Source organism: Asparagus officinalis, chromosome 4 (assembly GCF_001876935.1).
Source record: "Asparagus officinalis chromosome 4, Aspof.V1, whole genome shotgun sequence".
NCBI lineage: Eukaryota > Viridiplantae > Streptophyta > Magnoliopsida > Asparagales > Asparagaceae > Asparagus > Asparagus officinalis.
The window spans coordinates 135,685,064-135,694,865 of record NC_033797.1 but is presented as its reverse complement, the minus strand read 5'-3'; positions in this window follow the sequence as shown (position 1 = coordinate 135,694,865).

Sequence of the window (9,802 nt, the reverse complement as noted above, 5' to 3'; positions counted from 1 at the left end):
CAGGCGGGACCGGTCGCTCCTTCTCGGTCGCTGCCCATGTGAAGACGTCCGTTTTGGTTCCACGTTATTATTTGTACGGACGGAGAGAGGGGTATTTATGTAATATTTTATTTAGTTAGAAATTTACGCGGTGACGAAATAGAACTCAACTATTTGACAGATTTTGAATATCGCAACCCGAGCGCGTGTACTGGCACGTGCAGGCGGGACCGGTCGCTCCTTCTCGGTCGCTGCCCATGTGAAGACGTCCGTTTTGGTTCCACGTTATTATTTGTACGGACGGAGAGAGGGGTATTTATGTAATATTTTATTTAGTTAGAAATTTACGCGGTGACGAAATAGAACTCAACTATTTGACAGATTTTGAATATCGCAACCCGAGTTTACAACGGGCGTGATATTTCCTTGATGTTTTTTTTTTTGTTAATTATGGTCACAAATTTAACATCTTGGATGTTATCTTAATAACATTTCACGGAGCTTTCCTAAAATATCATCAATTAAGTAAGAAGGCTTCTATTGTATTTTCAGTTAAATTTGCTATAAAATCAGGAGCTCTATTGCAATTTATATGCATGTGTAAATTTTTAATGAATTGTATATTAAATTCCTATTATGCGTTATTTATAATGACTTAGAACTAATAAATGTGTTAGCCGAGTTGGTAAGTTGCCCATGAGTAGTACTCCAAGGTATTAGGTTCGACTCATGGATGAGAAAACAGTAGTTGATGAGAGAGTTGCCAAAGCTGAGATTGTTGTTGCCTAGGCTCCTTTGATTCTTCTGGTTGACGAATTTTTTGATGGAGATCCTCCTATAAATATCTGAACAAACTGTTAGAAGGCATTGATACTTGACGCCCTAATGACCTTCTAATGCTTAAGTTAGTGACTTGAGGAAGAATGCGGAAATCTAAACAAATTGAGAATGAAATTAGACTTGGAGATTTTCTAACCGCTATTACCTCTTTTATGCTAACTCGTAGGGTAGTGTTGATGGTTTAAATCACATAGTTAAAAGAGAAGATAATAGGGAGTGGTTGATATAGGGGCCGCTCGCTTTTCCGAATATCTGATTTGGAGTTTGGTTGTTCGTCCGTGCACGTGTAACAATTCGTAAGAGGATAGAGACTGGTTATCCTGTTGTTCCTCCGATAATCAAGTCAGCTAGGTGCTTGAGTGAGAATATGAGAAAAATACAACGGGATGGAGAAAAATGTTGAGAAATTACTTAATTACCCTTGTATTTGGAATAGTTTTTCTTTTTATAGCCAAGCAAGTGGGGTAGTCTAGTCTTTTTGGCCGAGCCTGAGCTGGCGGCTGAGTCATCATCTACTTTACAGGTGTCGGTCGAGGATCGGTTACAGGATGGGCGCTATCATTTCTCCATTAATGAGATGCGATTTGCGGCGCACGAAGCCGGAGTGGTCCGATGTGTCATAAATAGTGTCGGGGATGGAGAAATGATTACGTTTGTCAAGCATTAATGTGACGCCGATTGTGCTATCCAACGACGGGGGGGGGGGGGGGTGAGTTGAAGTCATCTTTTGACCTTGTTAGCGAGGGGCGTCGAGAAGTAACGACTTTTGAGTCGACCTCGTGATGTGTAGAATAATTGGTCGAGTGGGCTCGTAACGAGTCATCTTCGACAAGAAGACCGACATGTACCGCCCTTCGAGTGGACCTAAGGAGATGTCGACTCGGCGAGTTGACTAAGTCGGGATCTTGGCGGTCCTGATCGTCAACTCGATTTAAGCGGTGTATGTAGGGGGACACATGTCCGTTGCTGGCAAAAGAGCCACATTTTGACGACTGAAAACACCAATAACAGGTTGAATGTGGAATGAGGGAAGTCAATGTGACATAATCTAGTCGGCCCATGTGAGCGATAAGGAAGATGTAATTAAATTTTTAGTTTGTTCCTCGATCGTGTACTGACCAAGGTAGTTAGGATGTTGGGAGAGGGCGAGGAGGCCGTTCACGATGGCGTTGACATCCTCACGTGAGTTAGAATTAGGAAGCAAAATATGGAGAAAATGGTCTAGCTCTCTCATTGAATTAGGATCGAATATATACAAGTATTAAGCATAATAGAAGGCTAATTATGCTGCTACAATCAGGGAACTAAATATACTGCTACAATTAAGGAATCAAACTAGGAAACAAATAACACCTAATAGTCAAGTGAATCGAGGCTAATAATATCCTAATATTACGCATAATTCAACACTCCCCCTCAAGCTAAGCCGTATACATTAATAAGGTTTAGCTTGCAACACAAGGTACTGAATAAAGAATGAAGTAGAGGCTTAGTTAAGATGTCAGCAACTTGTGATCTTGAAGGCACATAATGCAGTTTGACCTCTTGACTTTCGATCTTCTCACTGATGAAATGTCTGTCTAATTCAATGTGTTTCGTGCGATCATGATGAACTGGATTCTTTGCAATACTGAGAGCAGCTTCATTATCACAGTGGAGATGAATTAACTTTTCACAAGGTACATGTAGGCTGCTGAGAAGACGTTTAAGCCAAATTCCTTCACAAATCCCATGGGCTAGAGCTCTATATTCTGCCTCTGCAGTGCTTCTAGCCACAACTGATTGCTTCTTACTCCTCCATGTAACTAAATTACCCCAGACATAAGAACAATATCCAGAAGTTGATTTCCTGTCTGTTTGTGATCCTGCCCAGTCAGCATCTGTGTAGACATTTAGACTTCGACTTGAGTTCTTCTGAAAGTATAGACCTTTTCCAGGTGACCCTTTGAGATATCTTAGAATTCTGTAAACTGCCTCCATGTGAGATTCTCTGGGATTGCTCATGAATCGACTGACCAAACTGACAGCAAATCCAATGTCAGGTCTGGTGTTGGCTAAGTAGATCAGTTTGCCAACTAGTCGTTGATATCTTCCTCTGTCTACAGTTACTTCTGCCTCATCAATATCGAGTTTCAGATTAGGCTCCATAGGTGTTTCTGAGGGCTTACATCCAAGCATTCCTGTTTCTTTGAGTAGATCAAGTGTATACTTTCGTTGAGAAACTGAGATGCCTTTGTGTGATCGAGATACCTCCATACCTAGGAAGTATTTTAACTCCCCAAGATCTTTAACTTCAAATTCAGTGGCTAGAGTCTTCTTTAAACACTTTATCTCTTCTTCATTGTCTCCTGTGATTACAATGTCATCAACATAAACACTTAAGATTGTGATTTTTCCATAGCTAGCTTGTTTGGAGAAGAGTGTATGATCAGCAGGACTTTGAGAATAACCAAACTTCTTGAGAACTTGAGAGAATCGGCTGAACCAGGCTCGGGGACTTTGCTTTAAGCCATACAAAGACTTCCTCAGTTTGCACACTTTTCCTTGTGAGTGTTTATCTTCAAATCCAGGTGGAATATCCATGTAGACTTCTTCTGAGAGATCGCCATTTAGAAATGCATTCTTTACATCTAACTGATGAAGAGGCCAGTCTAAATTTGCAGCTAGAGAAAGAAGCACTCTGATGGTATTTTGTTTAGCCACTGGAGCAAAAGTCTCCTGATAGTCAATGCCATAAGTCTGAGTGTACCCTCTTGCAACAAGTCGTGCCTTAAGTCTCTCTACTGAGCCATCTGAATTATGCTTCACAGTAAATAACCATCTGCATCCAACTGTACGTTTCCCCGGGGGTAGAGAAGTGATTTCCCACGTGTTGTTCTTTTCTAAAGCTCTGATTTCTTCATAAGTAGCTTTCTTCCACTCAGGTATGGCTAAGGCTTCATGAACTGTATTTGGTATGCTTACTTGATCTACTTGAGCAACATAAGCCCGATACTTAGTTGATAAATTCCCATAGTAGACATAATCTTCAATCTGATATGGTTGAATGTTACGAGCAGTTTTCCTCAATGCTATTGGCAGATCTAACTCATCAGTGGCAATATTCTCAGAGCCAGAATTTGAAGCATTATCATTGGTAGGCATATCTGGATCATGATTGTTACTTGGCAGTGGAGTTGAGGTCGATGATTGACAATCCTGAAGTTCAGTCATTAGTGGACTCTGAGGCAAGGAATTGGCATCTGTTTGAACATTTTCTGTTTGAACATTTTCTGGAACATGTGACACAATACTGTTTTGCTGATTTTGTGGATTATGACAAGTATTTTCCCAATTCTGAGATTCAATGCATATATTCTCCCCCTGAATTGATGAATTGGAGTAAAAAGGTTTGTGTTCAAGGAAAGTTACATCCATTGTGTGGAAGAATTTCCTCTGAGATGGTGAATAACACTTATATCCTTTTTGAGAAGGAGAATATCCTAAGAATATGCATTTTAAGGATCTAGGATCCAACTTACTTTGTTCATATAGATGTACAAAAGCAGTGCATCCAAAGAGTTTTGGAGGAATTTGAGTGAGTAATCTTGTTTTTGGAAAGGATTTCAATAACATTTGACATGGTGTTGAGAATTTGAGTACCCTTGATGGCATTCTATTAATGAGATATGCTGCAGTGAGTACAGCTTCTCCCCAGTAGTGTTTAGGAACATGTGATGTGAACATGATTGATCGGGCTACTTCCAAGAGATGGCGATTTTTTCTTTCAGCAATTCCATTTTGCTGAGGGGTTTTGATACATGAACTGGTATGAATAATGCCCTGAGATTTGAAATAATCACCAAGAATAGTATTGAAATATTCACTTCCATTATCAGAGTGAACAATTTGGATATTTGTTTTGAATTGTGTTTGAATCATAACATGGAATTGTTTGAATAGATTGCTAGTTTCAGATTTCTTTTTCATCAAAAAAACCCAACTTAGCCGTGTGTGATCATCTATGAAGAGTAAGTACCATCTTGTATTAGTTACATTAGGTACTCTAGAGGGACCCCAAATATCACTATGAATCATTGAAAAGGGATGAGAGGCTTTGTATGAACTAGGCACATAGGAATTTCTTGTGTGTTTTGATAGTTGACAAACGTCACAATTCATTAACTTGGCACTTTTATTCAAGAACAAGGATGGAAACAATTTTGAAAGATACACAAAATTAGGATGACCTAGTTGATAATGAAGCATCATGATTTCTTTGTCATTATTCATAGAATTTGAACTAAACTTAGATGCCAAGTAAGATGTGGAACATGATGGTGTTTTGAGGAGATATAGTCCTGACTTCACTTCAGCACTGCCAATCATCTTCCCCGAATCCCTGACCTGAAAAACACAAGAATCATCTGTGAATTGGGTGAGGCATTTCAAATCTTTATTCAATTTATGAACTGATAATAGATTGCAGTTCAATTTCGGAACAAAGAATACTGAGTTCAACTGCAAAGTGGGTGAGATTTGAACAGTTCCAATGCCTACAACAGACGATATTGATCCATCTGCTATACTGACCGTTATTTCTTTCTCACATGGAGAATAGGATGAGAAGAGGTTTTTGTTACCAGTCATATGATCAGTGGCTCCAGAATCCACTATCCATGAGGAAGAATGGTTTGATCTGGAGTGAAAGACTAGTGATATGTTACCTCTTTTAATAACTTGAGCACTGCTAGATGGACCAGGATTCTGACCAACTTGCTGAGACTGGCTGATGAGAGTTTGAAGAAGCTCTAGTTGATCCTTGCTGAATAAGGCTGAAGTAACTAAGTTGCCTCGAGGTTCATGATCAGACGAGTTTGAAGTGTTTCTTGGCTTCCAGTCTTGAGGCTTTCCATGGAGTTTCCAACAATTGTCTTGAGTATGCCCTGGTCGATGGCAGTGATCACAGTAAGGCCGTGGTTTGTTGTTATTCCTCCTGTTGGTGAAGACTTTGGCAGCTTGAATTTTGTTTTCACTTGTGGCAGCTAGAGCAGAGACTTCTGAGACATGTGTTGGTGTAGAGTCTCCCATCATAACCTTTCTTCTACTCTCTTCATGGCGTATGGCTGAGAACGCTTCTCTCAGAGAAGGCAGAGGCTTGGTGCTGATTACTCTTCCACGAGCTTCATCAAGTTCTTTGTTAAGACCTGATAAAAACTTGAACACCCACTTGGTTTCTACAATTGATCTGTAGATCTTGGCATCTTCTGGACAGTTCCACTTCTGAGTATCGATGAGATCTATTTTCTGCCAATGTCTGGTGAGAGAGCTAAAGAATTGAGTGACTGAGAGTTCACCTTGTTTCAGTTCATGAAGAATACTCTCTGTTTCGAAGACTTCAGATGTATTCTCTGAGCTTGAGAATGTAATTTTTGCAGCTTCCCAGATCTCTGCAGCAGTGGCATAGAGTAGGAAATTCTCTCCAATCTCGGGAGTCATGGAATTGACAAGCCAAGACATGACCATGTTGTTGTTTGCCTTCCATGATTTGTATGCAGGATCATCTTCTTTTGGTGCAGCGGCAGTGCCTGTGATGAAATCGTCCTTGCTCTTTCCACAGATGAACATGAGGACAGATTGGGACCATTGTAGATAGTTTTGGCCATTCAGTTTGTGGCTTGTTACTTGCTGAGAGAAAAGATCAGAGTTTGGGATGGAAGTAACAGAGGTTTCGGTGGAAGTGGAAGAAGAGGTGAGGCCATGAATTTGATTTCCATATTTTGTCATAGCTCTGATACCATGTAGAATTAGGAAGCAAAATATGGAGAAAATGGTCTAGCTCTCTCATTGAATTAGGATCGAATATATACAAGTATTAAGCATAATAGAAGGCTAATTATGCTGCTACAATCAGGGAACTAAATATACTGCTACAATTAAGGAATCAAACTAGGAAACAAATAACACCTAATAGTCAAGTGAATCGAGGCTAATAATATCCTAATATTACGCATAATTCAGCAGTTAGGATTCACTACATCACGTGAGGGAAGTTTTAGTCTCATCTGGTCGCTAAGGAGGGGATGATGAGCAGTGTTCCGGCTGTGATGCCCTTCAACCGGCTGGCGAGGACTAGCAACTATGCATGCTATCAAAATGGGTTGACGTCTGGTCTTCCGGAGTACTGCTTATTGATTTCTTGATTGGGCACGTATCATCTTTCCATTGGATATCCCTTAGAAGTCAATTTTATAGCATAACAATACTGTTTAAACAAAAGGGAAATGTTAAGACAGATAATGTGAACTTTCCCTCCATGATCATCTTTATCAAGTTCATGCACTAGGCGGCCTCCTCGGTCTAAATTTGAACTATGACCTCTAGGGGTGGGCAAAAACCGAAAAAACCCGGTTCAACCGAAAAAACCGCACGAAAAAGCGGGCCGGTTAACCGAACCGGATTAAATGGATGAGAAGAAGACTCTAAACCGCCCGAACCGAATTAAACCGGTTTGGATCCGGTTTGAACCTCTGAACCGCCCGAAAAAAAACCGAATCGAATTTTCTAATTCGTTCTTTGTCGGATATTCATATTGCTCAAAATGGGAAGGACTTCGTCGTTCGGAATTCGGTCAAAATGGAAAGGACTTTTGGTTCGGACGAAGTCGGATGGAATAGCTTTCTTATTAGTGAGTCATCACTTGAACATTAAGCTATATAATTGCTCGGTAATTTGATTGTTATGTTTACATACATGTTTATATTGTATAGTTCCTTTTTCATTGGGCCTGCTAGCGTATATGCCCACATTAAAATCGGTGAAACCTCATATAAACTTTCAAATTCTACTAGAGGCATGTTAAGTTGTTTTCCAAGAAATGAAAGATAACCTTTTGATTATAGTTAATTAATATTTGAATGTTACGTAACCATAAGTACTTGTTGATATGGTTTGCGCTCATTTCACTGATTTCAGTTTTTTGTTAGCTGTGGCAATGGTGTTACTTTAAACAAGCTCCACATTTCATTGTTTGGGGGAAAAAGTTAAGTAGACAAAATGGACAAATAATGATACTTCATCAGAAATTAATAGGCAATGATCTCAGGTGTGGGCAGATTTTTGTGAAATAGTATTAATTCGGTCCAAAACCGAAACCGGTCCGAACCGATCCGAATTTCGGTTGGGCCGAATATTCGGATGAAGGGAAAAAAATCTGGATCTGGATGAGAGTTTTGAGAATTCGAAAAATTCGGATTGGATGCGGATTGAGCTTAAAACCGATCTGAATCGAATATGCCCAGCCCTAATGACCTCCTCAGTTTGGCACAAAATTAAACTCAAACGAGCACTGCAATTTCTAGAGCATAGGTGAGAAAGCTTATATCTTCTAGTGTTGAGTAGAGGGCTGTATATAGGTCTCTGACCTAACATATTAATGAGAGTAACCCAAAGGTTAGCTCAGTTACACCCACTCTGCCCACTACATCATTAACTAGTCTGCCAATATCATGTTAAAAACACAATAATCTCTATGTAGCTAGCCCCCATTGCATCATCATAGTACATCAGCCCGCTTAGCCCCGATCCACGACCCGAACCCGAGTTCAAGTATGAGTCCAAGATTAAACTTATAGAGAATGATTAGATTAAATGAGCCTTGAACATGCGACCTATAATTTGTTCAAAAAAATCACTGGACTGCAGTGTGTTTTTGTTATAAAAATATATTCCGTAAGAGCTTTGCTACATGGACCCAAAATATAAGACCAGCAGGGAGGACATGTGAGGTGTCCTCCTCCTATTGCATAATGAGCTGGCCATCATTAATGATGGCCAACTCATTATGCAATAGGAGGGGGACACCTCACATGTCCCCTATGTTGGTCCCATATTTTGGGTCCTTAGGGAATTTTTCATTCCCTAATATATATGTAGTTTGAAGCTTAGTCCAAGTTTTGGAAAACTTCGTACAAAAACTATAACAAACACTATCTTAAGATGCATTCCTATGACATTGTTATTTAACTAAATATAATTTGTAAATTGTTTAATTATATAATTAAGGGTATCGAGGGTAGCATCAGATTACAATTTTTCAAAAACAATTAATAGTCCGAATATGAACACGGGACATCTAATTAATAATACAATTTGATGATGTCAATTCATTCGTTATAGTAGATAAAAATTCTTTTATAATTGCATCAAGCAAAAACCCTATAATAAAGACTCCATAATATTTGTAATATGACAAATAACTGGGTGGATCTTTTCCGGAAGAAATCATTTACAAATAAAAAATGAGTATGTATATAAACAATAATTGAAAAAATCAAGCTACTATGATGAGCAATAAGTTCAAGTACCACTAATTTAAATGGTTGAATATCAACGGTTTAAGTGCTGAGATACTCTTATTATCACCCAATTGCAGACATACCTCATTTAGTTCCATTTGTGCACAGAGACCCTCTGGGTGAAATTCTTTTTTTTTTTTAACTCTGGAAATTAAGGGTCAAGAAGTTATAGAGGAGGAGGCAGATAGATCCCTTGTGGATCTATTGGTGACGGTAGACAACAATTGCTTATATTCTTTTGGCTCTTCAAATATTTGAAAAACTTCACTAAGGGACTATATTCGCACTTGGGCAAATAATACAGCGGGTCTATCTGGCACAAACGAAACCGCATGGGGTCTATCTGCAACTGGATAATACTACGTGATGTCTATTCTCAGTTAGTCCAATACCAATAATTCAAACCGGATAATATACACATTCTAACGTTAATCTGAATCCAAAACCCAATTTCCATAGGAGCCACGTTAGATATCGTACGGATGGATTTGAAGTATTGTCCTTTTTCCTCCCCTTCGTATGGAGGGAATGCATATGATAATGATGCCCATAATCACATGGGAAGAAGAATAAGGCATTGGTTCTACTTATGAGGCTTGTCCCCCTCTCCCCTTGTTTGCTTAATATTCAAACTTACATGTTGGGGT